Raw genomic sequence first — 23,608 nt, forward strand, 5'->3', positions numbered from 1 at the left:
ATTTATGCATTGTTTACAGATGCTAGGTGCCACAATGGCAGAGTTTAGTAGTTACAACTGACCTTATGGTCTGCAAATCCTAAAATATTTACTGTCTGGGTCCTTATGGTATTCATAGAAAAAACTTGATGATCCTCATGTTGGAGGGTATGAATATTAAGAAAGTAAATACATAGATATATAATATGATGTCAATTAGTCATAAGTGCTTTGAAGAAAAGTAAAACAGAACAAAAGGATGAAATAATGGGGGTGCTTTTTTTCGACAGAGTGGTTACGAAGGGCCTCTCTGTAAAAATGATATTTGAGCAGGGACCTCTGTAAAAATGATAAAGGAGAGGCAGCCATGAGAATACCTGGGGGACGTGAGTCCCAGGCAGAGGAATCTGAAAGTTGCTGGCATGCTTGAGAATCTAAAGGCTAAGAAATATCAGGGTCGATCACCTGCAATTTGTTCTCTCATTTGATGTGTGCAGGAAGGCCTTTGTTTCACTAAAGTTGGCTGAGAGTTTGAATTCTTGAAAGGTACAGTCTGAGTGTTTTGGTTCTGAGCATTAGAACTCCAATGTTCATAATTTCCCCATTGGGTTACCAATGCCCATATGGGATCAAATGCCTCCATTGTCACTCTCTCCTCTCCACAAATCTCCACCATTGCAGAGTCCAAAAATGCAAATTCCTCAGCCTGGCAATGCAAATCTGCCTGACCCTTCTAACATGATATCCTGGTTTGTTACCCTGCAATTTTCCCACACTGTCCCCTGCTCCTCCCATACCAAGCACCTGTGTTTCTCTTTTCTTCATGTTCCATGCACCTTCCCCTCCCCAACCAGAGCCACCGCTCATACTGCCTCCTCCTCCTGAGATGCTCTCACCTCCAGCTCTTTTGCTCTGTCTCTCTCTCCTTTTCTTCCTCTCTTCCTCCTTCTATTCTCTATACCCTAAGTCCCCTCCCACTCATTGCTTGTTTGAATTTCCATTACAGCATTGACTTCAGTTTCTCCAATCCTGGCTCATGTACCTGTGTCTCTCTTCTAGTCAACTATGAGGCCTGACAGTAGAAACGCAAGGAGAGCAAAGTAGCTTTTCTGTGCAGAAGGAATGAGGTCAAATAAATTACCATTACTCGACATCTTACTAGGGACTTGTTTGTGCCAAGTACTCTGCAAGGGCCCTGAGGAAATAGCCATGAATCAGACATAATCTTGACCTTTAGGGAGCTCAGAGTATAATGGGGGAGAAAACATGTGAAGAAATGCTGACGGTACAATACAGATGCTTATACAGTGCCTCAGAAACAGAGATAGCATGTGGCTAGCTCTGCCCACATGACTCAGTGGGTGCTTTATTGAAGAGGTGATGTTTCAGTAAGGTCGAGGCAGAAGAAAAGAGGGGGAATCCTAATGAGAAGAAACTGCACATGTAACAGCAGAAAGCTGAAAAGGAGTTGTGCTTACCTGAGACTTGGGGAGAAAGTTGTAAATAGTGAAGCCTAGAGAGGGAGACAGTGGGAATGGTAGGAAATGGGGCAGTAAAAATAGACTCTTGCTGTGGGTGAGCAAGCAAGAAAGCAAACTTTATTTTTATATTGGCATCTTCCTCACTTAACCTAGTCCCTTTAACAGGGTTGTAAATACTCACTAGTTTCTTGACTTGAACTGAGCAAATTAAATACATTTTTCTATATATCTTGAGACCCTTTCAAACAAGGTACAACCATAATTTTTGTAATGTTATACACATCACATGTAATGAGTGTGTCAGATACATACTGCTATAGTCTGAATGTTTGGGTTCCCCTATAATTCATACGTTGGCACTTAAACCCCAATATGATAGTATTAAGAGGTGGGGTACTCAGCATGTGATTAGATTATGAGGGCTCTGCCCCCGTCAATAGAATTAGTGCACTTATGAAAGAGGCTCGGGAAAGCCCTTTTCACCTTCTGCCATGTAAGGACACAAAGAAGGGGCCATCTGTGAGTAATGGGCTGTCACTAGACACCAGATCTGTTGGCACCTTGATCTTGGACTTCCCAGCCTCTGGAACTGTGAGCAATAAATTTCTGTTGTTTATAAATTACCCAATCTAAGGTATTTTGTTATAGCAGTCCAAACAGACTAAAATGTATACATTTCATTGCATCATATATTACATGATTTTCTTGAGCTCAAGGAAGAGCCAGGCATGTCTCAATCTCCTGATTCTAGCTGCGGTTTCCTCTGTGAGACCAATGCATTTACTATGCATAAAAACTTTTTCTCATTAAAGTAAGAATTGTGCCCCATGCTTCAGCAATGAGATATGTTGAAGCCAGCAGACCTACCTGGCATTTTACTTTTATAGAACCCTTGCTAGATAGTAATAGAGTCAGGACAAATGGCTGTGACAAGATTTCCTTCAGAGGAGACTGAAGAAATAGTGACACCAGTGATCATTTAGTGTCAATATTTAATTAATAAATGAGGTGAGCATGATCTAACAGCAATTTGATTTCCTTCTCAAATAGCCCAAGCCAGACAAGGCTGACCACGTGTTCTTGCCAGGAAGCTAACACCATCTTAAAGATGAATTTTTTCTCTACTAGGTCAATGAGGAGTGAACCAAATATTTTCCACTTGGGTCTTCACATGATAAAAGCTTAACAGCTTTGAAGGAGCTATTACAGGCAAATGCCTGAAAGAAATAACCATTTTGAAAGGTCTATAATTATGTACTTCTGTAATAGTGTGTAAGGGGATCACAGTTCCCATCAAGAGTTATTGAGTAAATAGTGAGTTCTTAAGTCAATAACTACTTATTTACATCATAGTCAGTAATGGCAGTCAAAGAACCATCGCAAGCTACTGAGAAGATCTTATTCATCCATGTAGTAGGGTACATAAGGCACTGAGGTCTGTTCTCTACTTAGACACGAAAAAACATTGTAGCAACTTGGAGCAAAGGTGAGGTACCACCTTGCCATTGAGCCAGGGGATGCTAATGAATTGCAAAGGTCCCTGCAAATGATTTAGGTTCAAAGTGACTGGAATGGCACTGCCTGGAGGACATCTGCCTTTGACCTTCCAGCCTCCGTTATCCTTCCTTCTGATAAAAGGTTCTTTTCCTTCTTTTTGGATTCACCTTTCCTAAATTCTCTGTGACTCAGGTAGGGCTGTCAATCAAATGGTCAGGCTGCCCAATCAGCAAGAGTTCCAAGCAGCACTCTTAAGATCCTTTTGGGGATTTGATTTCTGGGAAATAGACATGATTTTTTTTTTTTTTGTAGGATCCCTGGTAAAATGTCCTTGGTAAAAGTGTAAGCTTGGAGCTGCTGTGTCTTTCTTTACCACCCAATAGAAAAATCTTGCCTGAAACTAAAACCAACACAGAGTAAAATAGAGAATAGAGATGGTGGGAAAGAAATAGATTTCTGACCACATTGTTTGAGCACCTGAATGAGTCATGCCTGAAGCTAGACCATGCCTTGAACTTCTCAGTTACAGGGCCAGTAGAATTCTGTTTTGTATTTATGTGCTTAGAATTGGGTTTTACGTTGCCATCACTGTTGGACTCTCCAGTGTGGAGTACCTTATTTGTGATTTTTATTTTCTTCTCTACTGCCTATGTAATTTGTGAGAATTCCATGAGTATGTCTGTATGTAATCCATGAGTATGTCTATATGTCTATCAGAAGACGTTGATTTCTGTGTTGGGACATGACCCCAGCTGCTTGACATCTGTCAATAATCCCAGTAATGTTAGAATTATAGAAGAAGTTGAAACTAAAGGGTTGGCTTTATCTGGCTAATGCCTCCTCCATTGGCAGAATAGCAGGAGTTGTCTGACTGTATCTGAATAACAATCCCAGGAAAGAAATATCCCTGCTCACGATTTCCCCCTTTCATCCTTTCGTTTTTTTCTTTGTCAAATAAGTTTCTATCTTCTTAACTTTAAACCTGATGATTAGCATGAGACAATGCTGCATTACAGAACATTTTGCTTAAACATTTAATATTTTAACACTTAAAAAAAAGGAAAAGCAGTGTTGGGAATGATGCACTGTTGAGCCTGTGATTATGGCTGAGAGCGACCACTCACGACTCAGAGTGAAGTCATTGTCAATCCTCTCTGCAAAGGCTAAGCCTCTAAGAGGATGACAAAATACAATGTTAATTGGCATAAGTCTTCTTTATAGCTAAAAAGAAGCTTTTATGATGGAGTGAATGAAAATGCAGGATGTTGACAAAGCCCCAAAGAAGTGTTCAAATGAATGAGTGACTGCAAAATCTCTAGGAAATGAAATTGCACCAAATTTGGCCTAGTTTTTCAGTAGCTAAAGGCATAGAGTTAAAAATTCAAGAACTAGACTGTAGTCTTTTCAGAAATATGGTTGCTTGGGTGCCCCTGGGGTCTCAGAGTTAGGGTTCAAGTGTCTAATTGTTGGTTCTGAGCTTTGCTCAGAATGTTATGCTTTCATTTCGTTTGGAATTTGTTTTATGGTTTATCAGCAACTACCATCATTTCTGCATCTGGAACAGGTCAATAATTGATATACATCTCTTAGTCTTGCTCCAGATGTTGAAAATCTTAATTGGTGGAGTGGCAAGGTTGCTGAGAGTGACTGTTTCTATAAGGGGAATCAACATTTTTCTTTAGTTGGAGGTCTTTTTTAATGTTGTGTCCAAGTAATGGATGGTCAAAATCTAGAGGAAAGGATAGCAGATGACATGAGTAAAGAAACAAATTTTTTAATAAAAGATGCCCAGAGGGAAGGTAGATGAGGAGGGGGACCAGCCAAAGATGTGCAAGGGCAAGTTGGAGAAGAAAAGTTCACGAATGTTGTTTATATCTGTACAAGACTCAGCAGATTCCCATAGGATGCACTTGTCCATCACTTCAAGCACTTTCAAGGACTATTTCATGAGCCTTTCATGGGTATGCCTCCATTGTTCTTTTTTGTATAAGAGTACTGTACAATTATTCTCCATATCTTTTTAAAAATATTCTTTTAGTAGGAAACTTAGGCCTACATTTAGGTGGTTTTACAAGCATATCCCCAACTTTAAAATTTTCACTTGTATTTGGGAGTCTTAAATCATTTGGGCATGAAATCAGATAGGTAGTGTATTGCGAAATAGGGTATAAGGAAAGAGTGTATTTATATAGAGTTGATTCTGATTCTTCTTTACTTACAAAGCTTAATTTCTATCAAAATAGCAGAATGAGAAAACCTGAGACATTTTCAGTGACTTCTGTCCCAGTAGCAGTAGAAATGGGGTAAACTTCTCCCAGGGGATATTGTATAGCAGTTCCAACTTCCATGAATATAATTACTGTGCTGCATAGAATACGTTCTATCCTCTTAGAATGTATTCATAATGCTAAGATTCAGACCATTCAGAACTTTAAAGTTCCTACCATGAATATGAGGACTTGATTTATATATTTTCTAGAAAAGCAAGGAAGACAATAGTTAACCTAAACCAATTCCTTGGTCATTTAACCTTGGACATCCTAAATCCCTTCTACATTTTCATGAAGAATGTATTTTCCATTTGATAGCTTAATTAATGGTATTGTTGTATCTTGCATAATGATCATTACAATTCCATGGCCAGGGGAATGAAAGCATCCAGCCAATATACTTAGTTTGGCTATCAGTTTTATTGAGGGTAAAGTATAGAAATGTTATCTGAGTTTCTAATGGACCTGCTCCTGTTCCTCAAGGGGTTATCACTAACTATCAGAGAGATCCCAATCTTTAAGACTATGGGATGTAGAGTAATTAGGCTTCAATGTTTTCAGGAGTGTGTGTGGGTTTGTTTTTTTTTTTTCCCCCCCTGGTTTAAAAAAAATGTCTCTTTCCAGATGTAAAACTGAAGTATCTGTTGCTTCTGATGTTGCTGTCAGAGGCCAATTGGGAAGCAAAGTATCAAACACAATGGCTCCTTTGAATTCCTTTGCAAGAGGCAGAACATTCCCAGCCTCAAGATTCCGGTCCTTCTTGCCTTGGTGTGGGGAAAAAAGCAAATCCCTCCAACTCGAAGAAAGAATCTTCCTCTCCCCACCTTGTGCCCCTGACCTCTGAACCCAACCTAGTTCCGCTATTTCTTAGGAAATGGTTCACCTCAGAAGTGTGGCATTTGAAGGTGAAAGAGGGAGAGATTAGAGGAATTCAAAACTGTTTTCACAATTCCATTTGGGAAGTTGGAGAAAATTTCGGTGACATTTAAACTGCCAGTTACTTGTTTAGATTTTCATTTCTAAAGGAAAACTAAATAAGTGCAGTCAGTCAATGACTCTGGCCAAAATCTGTGCATGCATAGGCTCATTAAGAGTGTTTCTTCCCTTAACTGAAAAGCTCTGAGTACTGACCTTGAATGGAAGCACCGTGGAGAATCAAGCATAACAGTTTCTCATGTCGGTCTCAAATGTACTTGAGCTTTTTTTTTTTTTTTTTTTTTTTTTTTTTTAAATAAGGAATCACACATTTGGGACCGAAAAAAAGGAAAAAGAGAAAATGAAGTGCTGAGTCATTGTTGTCCTTTTCTTGGATATTGGTTTTCCTTAAAAAAAAAAAAAAATCAGAAATGAAGTGGATTGATTGCTGAAGTTTTAGACCAGCACAGTTTTGAAAGCAACCCTGTTGCTATTTGCACTTAACGAAGAGGCTAGGCAGATCACAAATAAGAAATGTTTATGACGCTTTCTTCTCCTCTTCCGTGCTCTGATCCTCCTTAGAATAAAATGTAACCTAGAACACATACAGATCAGATCAGGGAAAACATGAATGTGGACAGTAGGTTGGAATTTTTCTGGTGGGTTTTTTGTTTTGTTGTTGTTGTTGATTTGTTTTTCTACTAGCTGTTTTGGGATTGGGGGAAGGGGCTGTGCATTTTCAAGATGGAATTACTCACCAGGCCCCTTTTTTGCATTATCTTTGAAATTAGATTATTTTCAATTACTCAGAAGCAGATTATCCAGTTTGCAGATTATCTGGGTATTTTATTTCTTCCCTTTCCTCTCTTTTGTTTGCCAGGTTTTTTGACAATTTGCTTACTCTGCTGACATCCACAAAATTGACCATAAAAGGAGGAAGGAAACATCCAATCAGTTTTGCTTGTTAATTGCACTAGTACAACTTATTCAGAAAGAAACTAAAATATAGACCAAACTGGAGCTTGAAGATTATCTGTGAATCAAATCTACCCATACTTTCTCTAAGCCTCATTTGTACAGATAATCGAGGGTTGGCAGAACTTCAGAGAAGTATCTCTTAAGGGAGATCAAACACTTCTCAAAACCCAACTCCCTCTGAAATGGCAAATTTTTTCATTCCCATGGGAAAGTCATTGCTTAGAGAAGCAAGTAGACAGAGGTGCTGAGAGAAAGGGAATTCCTCTGGTCTGATCTACCTTTGATGGGACAGACTCAATAAAGTCTGGCTAAGTTGGCGATTTGTTCTAGGCCCAGACATGGACATAAACGTGTGAGCACGCATGTGCACGTGCCCGTGTGTAATATTCAAATCCACCTCAAGGCAAGATGCCAGGAGTGGGTATGGAGGTCAGTGCCTGTGAGCTGTATGTTTCTTAATAATGAGAGCTCTCCCCATCCTGGGGCCCCTGCTCTCCGCCCCTTTGGGTTCAGGGGCTGCTCTTCCAACTCTGACCACCCAGTGGTGTGAAACTAATGATTAACCCTTTGCCACCAGCACTGGAGGGTTTTCTTCACTAATTGGTAATGCAAAACCCATTAGTGATTGTTGTGGGGATATTCTGAGTCCAGATGTCAGAAGGCTAATGAAAAATTAAGTATTGTATTTTGCTGGAGGGGATTAAAAATTTTAGGAGGGGTGATGATGTCTTTTTCTTCTTTCTGCCAGCAACTGAGATTGAACATCAAGCTATTGTCCTCCATGAGCTGGTTGGGCTTTATCTGGAAGGTCAGAAAAGTTTTGCCACCAAATCCATACAAATACCATCTAGAACTATCCTTCACAGTTCAGAAATGGAGATCGTTCCCAGGGGCCATGTAAGAACTGAATTTAATTGCCCAATAATTGCAGGCATTTTGCCTGCAAATATATTTGTTAATTGAAAAAATATATATATTTTTGCTATATTTAGGCTCCTGGAAATGGATAAGAGGGAAATTTATTGGAGGACTTTATTTGGACTCGAGGACCTATTTGTGCAAGTCTATTCCTTATTAATAGGTCTTTGTTTTTGCTGTAAGCCACAGACAGGGATTTTGGGAAACATACTCATTTTCTTCTAAGTTATATCAGCATAGTAATCTCTCTTGGCTAAAAACCAGCTTCCATTTGCATGCTTAATAAAAATATAACACTAATATCATATTCAAAACTATTTTTCCTTTTAGGTGAAGACTTCAAAATAACCTGGTTCCTTATATCTACCATAAATGCTGTTTATCCTGGGTTGAAGTCTTTAAAATAGGGAGAGAATGCTAAAACAACTTGATTACTTTTTCCTTCCTCTATCAGTCACAAACCATCTCTCTTAATTATGGTGTAAGGACATTTACATAACCAGGGAGAGGGTCCTTTAACTACATTTCTATTATGCTTGGCACTTGTGTGAAAGGATATTATATTCATGTGCATTAGAGATTGCTTATAAAAGATCAAGACAATAATAGCCGATCAGACGATAAAGGTCTCTTTTCTCCTCCCAGACAGGCTGTCTCTGACAGAAGAATACAGTTCATCAAAAGTGTCTGCAGGTTGTCAAACTCAGGGAGGTTTGGGGACCCTCTGAGGCTGTCATGGTCAACAAGAAGATTTTCTGTCGGGCTTTTCCATCACTCACCCTGAGGAAATAATCACTCACTACATTCTGCATGTTCTCATGATAGAGTTCTCCATTTGAGAGAAAAGAGCCATTTTATCAAAGGACAATATAGCCCTTCTCTGGGTCCACGTAGCTTCCATTATCAGGCCATAATAAATCATATTTATGTTCCCAGTTAATAAGACTGATTACAACACAGGTTTCAGACGTGGGAAAAGCAAAGCAGGTGAAAAGATGTTTTAATGAAAATATGATAAGAAAACAGCTTCTTGTGAACATTCTGTGCTATTATTTGTAATGATTACAGACAATTTTTGATGCATCTTGTTTAGCAATGGTTTAAGCCACATAAATTGGCTCACTGGTAGATAAGTAAAAATGATAAGAAAAAATCATGAAATCTTCTTATGTTGTCTAGAATCATTATGTACATAACAAGGGCAAAATGGGTTTAATGTATATGCTGGGGATGGAGGGGAAACAGGCTTCTCAGAAAAGCATGGCTTGGGTATTACTTGAAATGATTTAGAAATTTTCTCCTCATCTTGCTTATTAAAGGTGTGTGCTCCCTGAAATTTGGGGGTGCTAGGCATTAATTTCATCTTTGTAAATGAATCTACAGCTCTACTTCTTTTATCTAATCTCAACGTTTTTTTTTTTTTTTTTCTTGCCTTCTTTTTTTCCCTTCTTGGAGCTCAGTACAAAGAGACAAAGAGATACATATTTCCTACTCAATGTTTGTGCACACTTGCCATTAGTGCTAATGGGAATTAAGTGCCTGCTTGGGAGGAAAACAGACCCCAAAGTTTAATATTGAAAGGTACCTTATTAAGAAGGTCTGGACATTTTTAGCTTCAGTGAGTTCAATTACATTAAAGTACCAACTTTCTAAATTAGTACCAAAAAAAAAAAAAAAGAAAAAATCAGATAAAATATTGAAATAGCTTCAGTCTTTAACTGTATAAAACAGAAGAGCATCTGAAGGCTGAGGACTCGGGGTGTGCCGTATGGCTTGTTCGTTCATGTTAATTTATCAGTTTGATAGTGTAACACATAACAATTTCAGGTTAGCACCCAGCACTTGGAGTAATTATTTCCACTGTTCTTTTGTGGCTTTGATGAGAATTTTGTTGTCCTTGGCTTTCGGTTTCTAAAAAGGCAAATGAAGCTTCTTGGAGTCCATGTTATTCTGAGAGTGGCATTCTGAAATTTTAGATTAGCACAATTCAGATTCAGCAAAGCATTGGGATATTTTATTTATTTTAGATGGGGAGTGCAGGGGTGGTTGGTATCTTTCTCACGTATACATGTAGGCCTCACAGTGTGCACCTCTGAGGGATTCCTTAAGAATCTGCCCGTGGAATAACCATTGTTATGAACTGAAGAAGAGAATATTCTCCATAATAGAGTTGTCATGGCTGTACTGCTAGAACGGCACAGGGATTGCATTACAAACCCTTCTTGCCAAAAGAAAACACCATTCAATATCTCCCAGAAAATTTTGCTCAGAGATTCTTGGATTCTACTTTTTCTAAGGCAGTTTGCGCTAAAGTTAAATATTGGGAGAGTGGATGAGATTCAGTCCCCTCCTCCTAGATCGTTGCTTTCTTTGTTGGCAATTTCTCTTTGTTCTATTTTAACATGAATAGAAGAGGGGAAGGGCGATTGGCCCCACGTCATTCACATTGTCTGTTTTCCATGGAAATAACTGTCAAGACTTCTACTGCATCTTCCTTTGATTTTAAGCTTGCGCTCCATTTTTCTTTTCATAGGTTGACCAAAAAATATTGCCTGCAAGAGAATTCTGTAATGCCACCATATATCTAATATCTATGAGGCGTTTTGTTTTAGTGTTACTGGACTTAACCACAAAAGGCATTTGACATCGATAAAGAATCTGTCAAGTCTACCCTGATCAGTGCACTGAAATCACTCATGACAGGGAAGACACCAACTCCCCAAACCAGTGGTAGATTAGGGGGAAAATGATTAGAAGCTTTGTTGTTGTGAAGCCATCTCATGTTGGACCCTACACTGAGCCAAATGTGTTTTACTTGTCACACTCCATTAGCATGTGTGAAACAATTGGGAAAATGGCCATATGATTAGACAGAAGGAAACCCGAATTCTTCATATTGGGACTTGTTACCACTGAATAATGTCTTTGCAAGAGGGATTGGTTTAGATTTTGTTAATTTCTTGTGTGATGAAAAATAAATGGCATTCATGGATAGACTCTACAAAGGTTGACCACAAACAGTCCCTCTAAATCTCCTCTGTGTTAAACATTTATAAAAGAAGACGTGTTGAAATCCACAATTTTACTGGCAAAAACTGTCACTGATATTAGACTCCTAAAATGTGCTCCCTCAACACCTCCTCACCATGGGCACAAGGAGATTACATTTGCCCAGTGCCTGAGCATCTTTGTATGGCTAAGAAAAAGCAGAGGACTGGTGTCAGATGAGGACTTGCCTCTGGAGTGCTTCTTACCTGAACAAAATCCAAATTTATGTAGATATTTTATGCTAAAAAATTGTTGTTGTTGCTTTGTTTGCTTTGAGAGAGAATGTCAGTGGAAAGATGACTTTAAGGATGAGAAGATAAGAAAGACTTGGATACAAAGGAAATTCCAGTAATGCTTAAAACACCATGACCTCAGCACTGTAAGGAAAGGACAGAGTAGGCGGTATTTTCCTCTTGGGGCCAATCTGTTGAAAACTCACATAGAATGAAAGAAAATCTATTATGGGAAAGAAAGATAGCTTTCTTGAATACTGCCTGTATAATTACATATGTATGAGTGTTACAATTCCTGAGAATGAAATTTCGTTCCACATATGATTGGGGAATTATTAAATGTTGACTATTAAATATTTTAGTTAGTTTCACACTGTGTTTATTTCTCCAGAATGATGAATATGCAGATTTAAAATTGAATTTCTTCGTCCCAAGAAAATGATGAAGCCAAGTCCTTGACGATGTCTAGCTTTTACAGATGGGCCCTCAGACAGGGTGACTCACCACAGCAGGCAGCCCATGTGTCAAGAAAAACCACACCACCTCCCACCTCCGTGAAGGAGGACCATTTAGATTGGGAAACTGCCCTAATTCTGATGATGGTCCCTGGGTACTTGTGCAAAACTATGGCCTGATTTAGTTACTGTGGGTAACAGTTACCCAGCCCAAAACCCAAGCACAGGCAGCAAACATATTATTTCTAATAGCAGGAAAGGGCAAGGACAAACAAAAGGGCACAGGAAAGAGGCTTCCGCCCCTGGACAGACCAGCGTGGTGGGCAGTAATTAGCACAAAACACCCACTCTGTGTTTTTCTTGAGCCTGTTCAGCTTGTCTGGCCCCCAAAGCTTCATAGTTGGTCCAAGAATTCAATGCAGTCCTCCCTTGTGACTACACAGAATGTGTTTGCAGTGTTGAAGGCCAGCCCAGGACTAATTTTGAAAAGTAAATCTGGGAAACAGCTTAATTTCATTTCCCTAGAGATTTTTCTGGGACAAAGTTAGAAGGGAAGACAAGTTGAACAAAATAGCAGTTAGAGGCAGAGGCTACTTTGAGCAAAAGTCTCCTACACTCTCCTTGCTCCTCAGTTCCTGTACTATGTAGGCAGTTTAATGGGTTTTCAGTAAATGGTGGTAGTTTTTGATGCTACACTGCAGTGTTTTACAACCCGTGTGATGCTGGTATCAACTGCAGGATCTTTAATTAAAGTGGTCTCTTAAACACTCGGAAGAAAGTCATAATTAAATGTACACAAGTAACTTGTGCTTCGTAATTCTACACAAAGCGCCTACTATGTGTCAGGCCTTGTGACCCATAGACTAGACATCCTAGTCCTGGGCTCTTGCTACTACTATGCCATACACTGCTCTCTTGGTAGAACTGACAGAGCTAGTGACCCAAAGTCAAAGCTGTTGAGTTTGTAGGTCTCAAGTTAAAAACAGCAATTTTGGCAGAAACTCTAAAATAGGAATATAAGTGAAAGATGTACTTAACTTACCAAGAGGAGTCAGTATAATAGAGTGGTGTATACTGTAAGAGCATGTGCTTTGAAATGACATATTCTGGTTCAAACCCTGACTCTACTGTTTTCCAGTTAGTTACTTAATCACTCTCAGCTTCAATTTATTAATCTGTAAAATGGGTATAATAATACTTATTTTCTTAGCACTGTTGTGAGAATTAAATGCCTGTGAACAGTTGGCACAGTTAAAGCCAGATTAAGAGCTGGCCATCATGGCAGCTGTCTGAGGGTCTATGGGTCTCTGCTGAAGGGAGACCAAATAGCCCAGGAATAAATGATAAACATGGTGCCAGTAACTCAGGTGTCTACACGTCATCCTGGCGAAATGGAATTGGCTCTGTCCTGCCAGAATAGACAGTCGCCTTGGAATAGAGAAAAAAAACATCCTGATTGGCCAGTGTGGCTGAGTTGCATGGGACACATGCAGGTCCTGCCACCACCCAGCCTGAAGCTGGAAGTCATAGCAAGCTGAAAATCTAAAACCAAATGATGCTGGACTTATGTCTGTATTCTGGAGAATTATGCTATTATCTAAATTAGAATCCTGATACCAGCCTTCCCAAATGGTTGTCTGCTTTAAAGAATCATAACAGAAAACAAGAACAAAAACACAGGAAACATTCTGTCAACATGAAAGTCAGAGAAATTAGATTTTTAAGCAAAATTCGAACAAGATTTTACAACTCTATATTAGAGTTGTAGTTCTGTTATCTTTATGCTTTGAAAAGAACACTATTCAGTTGTGAGAGTGAAATAAGTGGAATGGAAGGCAATTTTAATTAAGTTAAAATGTTTCAGTACATGAAATAAGTCTCTTATTTTGAACATCAAGATCGATGAATATGAATTATATTAACAGAAAATCAGTTTCTCTTACCCTCAGCAAACGACTGTTGGTCAATAGGACATCGGTTTGTAGTGACTCAAAAGGTGAGTCAACCGAAGCTGCCCATATTCTATCTGGTCCTGAGCGCAGTGCCTGCCACATAGTGACTGTCAATAAGCATTTGCTATTAGAGTATAAGCATTTGCAGTTAGAGCAAATTTTAAAGGGTCTGAGTATGAATTCCTGAGAAAATGTGAGTAAGCAACTTCAGGATTTCAAACCTGTGACACAAAAACAAAGGAAGAAACAGCTGTTTTAAGTGTGATTCTTGGAACTTCTTGGCTGGTGTGGCCCCTGCCTCTCCCATCCTTCTTTCCTCTACTCCTTTCCCCTTTATATTCTTCCTCGTTTGCTCCTGTCTCTCTTTATGCTCTTCTACACAGGCCAAGCACCTGACTCCTTGCATGGTGCAGGCCTCAGGTGTGCCAGCTTTCTTCTCCCTTCTAGTCTCCTCTCCTCCCCTTCTCCCACCTTCCACAAAGTATAAATGTGATGGGTAATATTAAGCGTCAACTTGATTGGGTTGAAGGATGCAAAGTATTGTTCCTGGGTGTGTCTGTGAGGGTGTTGCCAAATGAGATGAACATTTGAGTCAGTGGACTGGGAGAGGCAGACCCACCCTCAACGTAGGTGGGAACCATCGAATCAACTGCCAGCGAGGCTAGGATAAAGCAGGCAGAAGGTGGGAGATGACGATTTGCTGAGTCTTCTGGCCTTCATCTTTCTCCCGTGCTGGATGCTTCCTGCCCTTGAGCATCAGGATCCCAAGATTGTGGCTTTTGGAGTCTTGGACTTACAACAATGGCTCTTGGGCCTTTGGCCACAGACTGAAGGCTATACTGTCGGCTTCCCTGCTTTTAAGGTTTTGGAATTGGGACTGAGCCACTACTGGCTTTCTTGCTCCTCAGCTTGCCTATTGTAGGCAGCTTGCCTATACTGTCGGCTTCCCTGCTTTTAAGGTTTTGGAATTGGGACTGAGCCATTACTGGCTTTCTTGCTCCTCAGCTTTCTTGCTCCTCAGCTTGGCCTGTTGTGGGACTTCACCTTGTGATTTTGTGAATCACTTCTCCTTAATAAACTCCCCTTCATATATACACCTATCCTATTAGTTCTGTCCCTCTAGAGAACCCTAATACAATACTACTCACTACCCTGTTGAATAGTGAATGACTCAAGAGAATGATCTTTCTTCTCTGAATCTCTGCATGAGACCTCTTGATGATGGTTTTATCTGGCTGTTCATGTAAGTGAAGTGAGGGTTGGTGGTAGAACGGTGGTGGCCTGGTGTCAGGAGGAGAGGGCTCTAGACCCACACCTGCCTTAGCCAGCCAGGCCTTAGCAAAATGTGGCCATTAAATGCCTGTAAGAGGCAGATCTGGGTGTTGAAATCTCCAGGAGCAACACAAGGAAGCTGGACTATATCTGTAGTGTTCAAACATTTAAAGGAGTAAAAACCTTTTTTACAAACACTATTTCTTTTTGTGATAGTCCACTATACAGAACAGATGTAGCATGAGACATTCTGGAAGAAGAACCAGGAGCTCAGAACTCATCAGCTCAACCTATTATGATCTGTTCTCCCCACCAGTCCAACTCCCCTCCCCCAGCTCTTTTTTGGCCTCCCAGGAACTTTCAGGGAAATATCCATGGACTAGATGATCTCCATGAGCTACTTCTGATCCCAAGTAACTTCAGTAGTAGGTAAGCTCCTTGAGGCAGGTATTGAAACTTACTTTTTCCAACTCCTGTTCCCACCCCATCCCCTTAATGCTCAACAAAATATTGGACATATATAAGCAGTTCATATCTATTTACTCTACTCAACTTCCTGGTGCGTTGAAAATAATTAGGGAAGTATTACTATATGCTTGTAGTTACACAGATTTAGCCTATTTATGCCAGTATTTTAGGGCCAGTTTAAGGTTTTAATTGTGAAATGATTAAAAAAAAAAACTGGGTGCAATTTCCTATTAATGATACCTTTCAGTCCCAAGTGTTCTGAGCACTGAATTAGTAGATATCTGTCGGGGTGGCTCTTGGTTCAGAGTTCCTCCATCTCTGGGACTGACACCAACAAGGGTTGCCATGGCTTTTTCCAAGCAGTGCAACCCTATCTCCTCCCCAAACCCTGCCTATGGTTTATTTGTCTAGGGATGGACACCCATTGAAAACAGACCAATGAGTATCTTTCCCTGGGGTTTTCTGAATTGGAACCACGAGAAGATTGTCTCTCTCCCTCTGATGGCAGCAGCCCCTGCCTGCTGGATTCAGGGGCTTTCTGAGCTGTGTTCCCCACCACACGAAGGCAGTCTGTGGAAGAGAATGAAGCCTCCCTCTGAGAGGAATGACAGAGGGTCATGGTGGTGTTTAAGCTTCACTTTCAAGTTGCTTCTGGGTCCCTGCTCTTATTCCTCATTATGGTCCAGTATCTTTCTAAATCCCAGTGTGGCCTAAACTAGTTTGAATCAAATTTCTGTCACGTACAACCAAGAGAATCCAGACTAATGTAAGAGTCTTGCCTTCTTTGTGTTTCTTATCTGATTTCATATTCAGTTTATTCTCCATGATGTTAGTATTGAGATGTCCACACCTTCTGAGCCTCTACCTGATACTCAGATGGTTATCCATGGCCAGGCATGCCACAAGAAGATCCTTGAAGACCTAGACTAGTTGCGGGTGACTGTTTTCTGCAAGACAGGTTGGAGTTTCTCCTTTGTGTTGGCATCATGTCCTCTAGTTGCCTCTTATAATATTTGTGAACAGCATGGTGCTCATCTGTCTGCTTTCTCTCCTAAGCTGTTTCCGAACTTCTCTGAGGACAGGGACAGTGTCTTGTCAATCTCTGTGAATAATTTCTAGAAATTTCATCGATTTCTGATTGATTACCTGTGCCAAACACAACACTTGGGACATTGTAGGCACTCAATTTTATTTTTTGTTTATAGCAAAATGTCTTGCCAGATATTATAATCAGCTTCTCCTTGCTTTTCTTCATTAAGGGGTCACACCCTCAATCACTGGAAATCACTGAGAGTAGCACCACCTCCCTCAAAGGGTAGGGGAGTCTCTCTTAGATGGCTAAAATGTCTTTGAATCACTGAAGGTGGTTTCTCTCCAAAGGGTGGGTATAAGGTGCCCTAGAGGTATGGAACTCAGCCTATCATAGGGAAAGCAAGTAGCTTCAACATCTAGAAAAGGGGGCAGAGTACTTTGGATGTGTAAGCTTTATGAGGAAAAAAAACAAAGCAACCGAACTGCAAAGGTAGAGCCCTGGAAGGAGGGGAGAAGGTGGCTTTGGATCCCAGAGGTAGTAGACAGCGGAACCAACACCAGCTCAGTACCTCTGTGCCTAGTGAGTACCCAAGGATGCCAGTGGGAAGAGCTGGGCGTTGGGAGCTGCATGGTGGGAGGAGAGAAGTGGGATATTCTTGGCCGCAGCCAGCACTGAGGAAATGGCACTGTCCTTTCTTGGTGAAGGCTGCCAGGCCTGTGCAGAGATCTGGACGTGTGAGGCAGTTTTCCCCAGGGAATCACTTTCATGTGACAGATAATGCAGCACTGCCACTCAATTGAAACACTGTATTGCACAAGAAGCCAAGTGACAATGGTGGACTGAACAGGCTTCTGTATTTTTCCTGATCTGATACACGAGGCTGAAGGACCTCCTGAACAGTTGTTCAGGGAGCAGGACAGTGTCCGAGAAATGCTGGAGCATCCTACTAATAACGAGCCTCCAGCAATGAATTAGAAACTGTAAAAGTGCCATGACCAGATTCTGTATTCCATTTTTGAAGGACAGATAATACTGCCTACACGTGGTGTTTGGGTCCACTCTGATGGACTGTATCACAAAACTTCAGTATGCCAAAAGGCCCCTGCTGGTCTGTTACAACATAGGAGTGGCAGACGTTTACATAGGGTTCATGTCTCACAGCAGTCCTGTGAAGATAAGCAGGGCAGTTAGCACTATCTCCATTTTCAAGGTGAAGAAATTATTGCTCAGAGAGATGGGGTGACTCATTATTGTTCAAAGGACAGTTAATGGTAGGGCACTTTCCACTATGCAGAGGTTTCTCCTTCACCAGGCAGTTAACAGACATCCCCCCAGTCCGCTTCTTTCTTCTGTGGAATTTGGAGAACTGGGAGGCAATGCGAAGGGGTGGAGAGAACACTTGGCCCGTTGTCAAGCCATGTAGCTTCTGGTTCTACCCATCAGCTGGCTGGGTGGCAGGACGCAAATTCTTTCTATGGGACCTTTAGGCTTTCTTTTAATCATCTTGAGAGAGAAGTCAAATGGCCTTGAAAGTCCTCTCTAGCATGAACATCTCTTGGATTTGGAGGTGCAAAGAGAAAGAAATGGCTTCTAGATGGGGTGGGACAACTAATTGCTGGTTATCCTCCAATTTCCAGTCTCCCTTTATTTTTAAAAATGAACTTAGTCTTGGGATGGTTTTAGATTTACAGAATTATTGAAAGGATAGTACAAAAGTTTCCCATCTATCCCTTGCCACACTTCCCATATGAATACCTTATATTAGTACAGCACATTTGTCACTATTAACAAATCAGTATCCAGGGCCAGGTACAGTGGCTCACGCCTGTAATCTCAGCACTTTGGGAGGCTGAGGCAGGTGGATCACCTGAGGTCAGGAGTTTGAGACCAGCCTGACCAACATGGCAAAACCCTGTCTCTATTAAAAATACAAAATTAGGCTGGGCACGGTGGCTCAAGCCTGTAATCCCAGCACTTTGGGAGGCTGAGATGGGCGGATCACGAGGTCAGGAGATACAGACCGTTCTGGTTAACCGGGTGAAACCCCGTCTCTACTAAAAAATACCAAAAAAACCAAAACCAAAACCAAAAACAAAACAACAAGAAAAGTACAAAATTAGCTGGGCTTGGTGGCACATGCCTGTAACCCCAGCTACTCAGGAGGCTGAGGCAGGAGAATCGCTTGAACCCGGGAGGCAAAAGTCGCAGTGAGCCAAGATGGAGCCATTGCACTCCAGTCTGGGCAGCAAGAGCGAAACTCTGTCTCAAAATAATAATAATAATATTAATAAACCAGTATCCAGTACTGATACATTCTTATTAACTAAAGTCCATGCTTTGTTCTGTTTTCTACAATTTTTCCCTAATGTCCTTTGTTGTTGTTGTTCCAGGATCGCATCCAAGATGCCACATGACATTTATTAGTCAGGTCTCCTTAGACTACTCTTGGCTGCGATAGTTTCTCAGACTTTCCTTGTTTTTGATGACCTTGACAGTTGTGAGGAATACGGACTGGTCAGGTATTTTGTAAAATGACCCTCAACTGGGATTTGTCTGATGTTTTTCTCATGATTAGACTGAAGTAATGTGTTTTGGGGAAGAGGACCACAGAGATAAATGCCATTAAAACCAGATTATATCAAGGGTACATACTATCAACATGATTTATCACTGTTGATGTTAACCTTGATTACCTGGCTTCAGGTAGTGTTTGTCAGGTTTCTCCACTGTAAAGTTTCTTTTTTTTTTTTCCTCCTTTTCCAAACTGTAGTTTTGGAAGAAAGTCACTACGTGTAGCCCCCACTTAAAAGTGGAGAATTGGCCTGGCGCGGTGGCTCACACCTATAATCCCAGCACTTTGGGAGGGTGAGGCGGGCAGACCACGAGGTCAGGAGATCCAGACTATCCTGGCTAACACGGTGAAACCCCGTTTCTACTAAAAATACAAAAAAATTGCCGGGCATGGTGCATGGTGGCTGGCGCCTGTAGTCCCAGCTGCTCAGGAGGCTGAGGCAGGAGAATGGCATAAGTAAACCCGGAGTTTGCAGTGAGCCGAGATTGCACCACTGCACTCCAGCCTGGGTGACAGAGAGAGACTCCGTCTCAAAAAAAAAAAAAAAAAAAAAAAAAAAAAGTGGAGAGTTATGCTCCCTCTCTTTAAGGGTAGAGTATGTAAATAAATTACAGTGTTTGGAATTTTTCTGCATAGGAGATTTGTCTATTCTCTATTTATTTACTTATGCAATCATTTATTTATATCAGCTGGACTCATAGATGTTTGTTTTACACTTTGCGTTATAATCCAATACTACTTCAGTTTATTTTGATGCTCCTTTCTTTTATGACCACTTTCTAGTTTTTAGCAGAGTATGTGGCTGTCATAAATAAGAATACATCTCCCAAAGTCCCTTGCAGCTAGGGTGACCATGTGATTAAATTCTAGCCAATGGGATGTGAGCAAGGGTCATATGTACAACTTTTTTCTTTTCTTCTTACGTGTTTGCTGAAATGTAGGATTGAAGCTAGAACTGGAGTAGTCATGGTGGAAAAGAAGATGACCTTAGGAATGGAAGCCACAGATAGTGGTGCTTTAAGATAAGGACTTGGTCCCTGACCCTGTGGAGCTCCATTGAAACCCTGGATGTTGTCACTGTATTTTACCTGAGACAGAAAAAAAATTCTACCTTGTCTAAGCTTCATAGTCTTGAGTTTTCTGCTACTCCCAGAAGAACCTAGCCCTAACACAGTGTGCATAGGGCATGTGTTTTCTTGCAAGTGTGTATATATGAGTAAGGAATGACTCCAAGGAATGACATTGATTTTTAAAAAGAAAGGCCAGGCGCGGTGGCTCACGCCTGTAATCCTGGCACTTTGGGAGGCCGAGGTGGGTGGATCACCTGAGGTCAGGAGTTTGAGACCAGCCTGGCCAACATGGTGAAACCCCGTCTCTACTAAAAATACACAAAATATTAGCTGGGCATGGTGGTGGGCGCCTGTAATCCCAGCTACTTGGGAGGCTGAGGCAGGAGAATCACTTGAACCTGGGAGGCGGAGGTTGAAGTGTGCGGAGATTGCACCACTGCACTCCAGCCTGGGCAACAAGAGCGAGACTCTGTCTCAAAAAAAAAAAAAAAGAAAGAAAGAAAATATACCGGAATCTTCTGGCTAGCTTTAGAGAAGGGTTTTTTAAATGTGTGTGTTATATTATTATCATTAAAATGTTTGTAAAGATGCAGCCATGGATAGTAGGATGTTGTTTGCTAGCTGTTTGATTCTCTGACTTCCTCTAAAATTAGTTCTTTTGTACAAATATAAGGCAAGATCCACCCATTATCCTTTCAGTAAGCCCTGAAGACATTTGAAATCTCTTGGCAGATAATGCGATGTTCTACTTAGTTATTTAAATTGAATGAGTCTTTTGCTGTGCTTTTGAAGGAAGAGCAGAAGAGATTTTTTGAGAAAGATTTAGTTAGAATAGTGTGCTGGTATTCCCTGACGTGAGGTTAAATTTGTGCATGTAAGGTCGCTATGGATTTTGGGCAAGGAAGAATTGTATTAGTCGTTAAAGCAGAGTGTTGCTGTGGGCTAAACTGTGTCTCCCTCAAAATTACTATGTTGGCCAGGCACGGTGGCTCATATTTGTAATCCCAACATTTTGGGAGGCCGAGGTGGGTGGATCACCTGAGGTCAGGAGGTCCTGACCAGCCTGGCCAACATGGTGAAACTACATCTTCACTAAAATACAAAACTTTAGTGTGGTAGCATGCGCCTATAATCCAGGAGAATTATATAAATATAAATATAAAGCAGGAGAATTGCTTGAACCAAGGAGGCAGAGGTTGCAGTGAGCAGAGAGATCATGCCATTGCACTCTAGTCTGGGCGACAGAGACACTGTCTCAAAAAAAAAAAAAAAAAAAAAAAAAAAAAAAAACCCGATGTTGAAGTCCTAACTTCTAATACTTCAGAATGTAATTGTATTTAGAAATAGGGTCTTTAACAAGGTAATGAAGAGAAGATGAGTTCATTAGGCTGGGGTCTAAACCAATATTACTAGTGTCCTTATAAGAAGAGGAAGTTAGGACCCTGCTAATGGGTAGCATAGGAGTGATTAGCATTGTTGGAAGAGGAATTGCCTGTGAGCTCTATAGTAACAACCAGATTTATCTTTGCATCTCCAGTGCCTAGCAAGGAGTTGTAGGAATGAATAAATGAATGCTTGAAAGAAAACCAGAATGACAGAGGTTATCACAACACCAAGTGTCCAGGAGTCCTTCCCAGCCTCATCTTCCTGAGGTTTTCTTGAATAGTTGAGAGTTTGGGAATGAAAAGCAGAGGGGAGGACATCAAAGACAAAAGAAGAGAATTAGCAAAGGCACATGATTATAAAGTAACCTGATATAACTCTATGTTTTAGAACTCTGCTGTCTAATAGAGTAACCACTAATCATTCGTGGCTATTGACATTTAAATTAACTAAGATTTAAAATTCAGTTCCTTAGTTATACTAGCCTCATTCAGGTGACCAGTGGCCACACAGAGCTAGTGGCTGCCAAATAGGACAGAACGGGTGCAGCCCATTTCCATCATTACAGAAAGATCTGCTGGACAGTGTGCTTTCAGGGTGAGGTACGAAGGGCAGTACAAGCTGGAAAAGTGGGTGGGGTCGGATCAAAAAGACTTCTTGCAGCATGCTTGGGAGCTCAGACTTGATCCAGAAATTGATGGGGAGCTGTTGAAAGGTTTTTAAAATTATAATAAAATGCATTCAAAAAATCTACCGTTTTAACCTTTTTTAAGTGTAAATTCAGTGGCATTAAATACATTCACATTGTTGTGGAAACATTGCGACTATCTATTTACAGAACATTTCCATCATCACAAAATGAAACTCTGTAGATCACAAAATGAAACTCTGTAGACCTCAAACGATAACTTTCCACTCCCCTCTTCCCCAGCGCCTGGTAACCACTCTTCTACATTCTTTCTCAATGAATTTGACTATTCTATGGACCATATAAAAGGGGAATCATGTAATACTTGTCCTGGCTTATTTCACTTAGCATAGTGTTCCAAGAGTCATTCATGTTGTAGCATGGATCTGATTTTTCTTCCTTTTTAAGGCTGAATAATATATACAACGTATTTTGTTTATCCATTCATCCACTGATGAACATTTGCGTTGCTCCCACCTTTTGGATATTGTGATATTGTGGATCAGTGAAGTACAGGGGTGGTGGACATGTACTATACACCTGAACCATCAATATTGTGTCCTCTGGGCCACAGTGATTGGCTCAGAGGCTAACATATGAGTCAAGATGGACCATATTAGAATCACCTTGGTACGATATTGGAACGCTTGAGAACAGCGTTCTCTCTGCTGAGGTTGCTAAGCAGCTAGATTTTACACCTGGAGCTGTTAGTCACCATCTCGTCACTACAAGGCGAGCCTTCCTGAGAATAAACCAACATTAAACCTATAGGACAGCAGAGTGAGAGTTAAAGATAGATGGACTCCTGTCTTCATCTGAACACCTGGGTCTACTTTCCAAGTTACAAGAACTAATAAATTTTCTCTTTTGCATATGTCAGTTTGAAATTAGTTTCTGACACTAGCAATCAAGAGTACTAAAAAACACAGACTGATATATAAAGATTTGCATTTTTAAAAGATACATTAATGATTCTGGGAAGAGAAGATTTGAGAAGGCAAATCTGGAAGCAGAGATCCAGTTAGGAAGCTATTACAATAGACAGAGACAGGGACGGCTGTGATATCAAGTGGGACAGTGCCAGCAGGGGCAGGGAGAAGGGGATGGGGTCTAATACATATTTAGGAAGTAGGAGGTTCAGAACTGTGTGGCTGATTGGGCTGGTCACTCAAGAAGTAGCAAAATGATCCTATCTTTCTGGCCTGGAGGTCTGGGGTTGGTGATGCCATTGACTAAGATAAGCAATATGTAGGGAGGCGTAGTTTGATGAAAAGATGAACTATTCTGAACACGTTAAGTTTGAGGTGCCTGTGGGATGCCCAAATCGAGATGTTTAGCAGAAATTTGGGTAAATGAGTCAGAAGATCAGATGAAAGATCAGAGCTGGAGATGAGGG

At 40.8% G+C, this 23,608-nt stretch overlaps 1 protein-coding gene across 3 annotated transcripts in view; it reads left to right on the plus strand.

The window, feature by feature from the left end:
* LMO4 (LIM domain only 4) overlaps positions 1–23,608 on the plus strand; it is a 523,833-nt gene that overhangs the window by 442,690 nt on the left and 57,535 nt on the right. The window lies entirely within an intron of this gene.

This window comes from Macaca thibetana, chromosome 1 (genome assembly GCF_024542745.1).
Source record: "Macaca thibetana thibetana isolate TM-01 chromosome 1, ASM2454274v1, whole genome shotgun sequence".
Classification (NCBI taxonomy): domain Eukaryota; kingdom Metazoa; phylum Chordata; class Mammalia; order Primates; family Cercopithecidae; genus Macaca; species Macaca thibetana.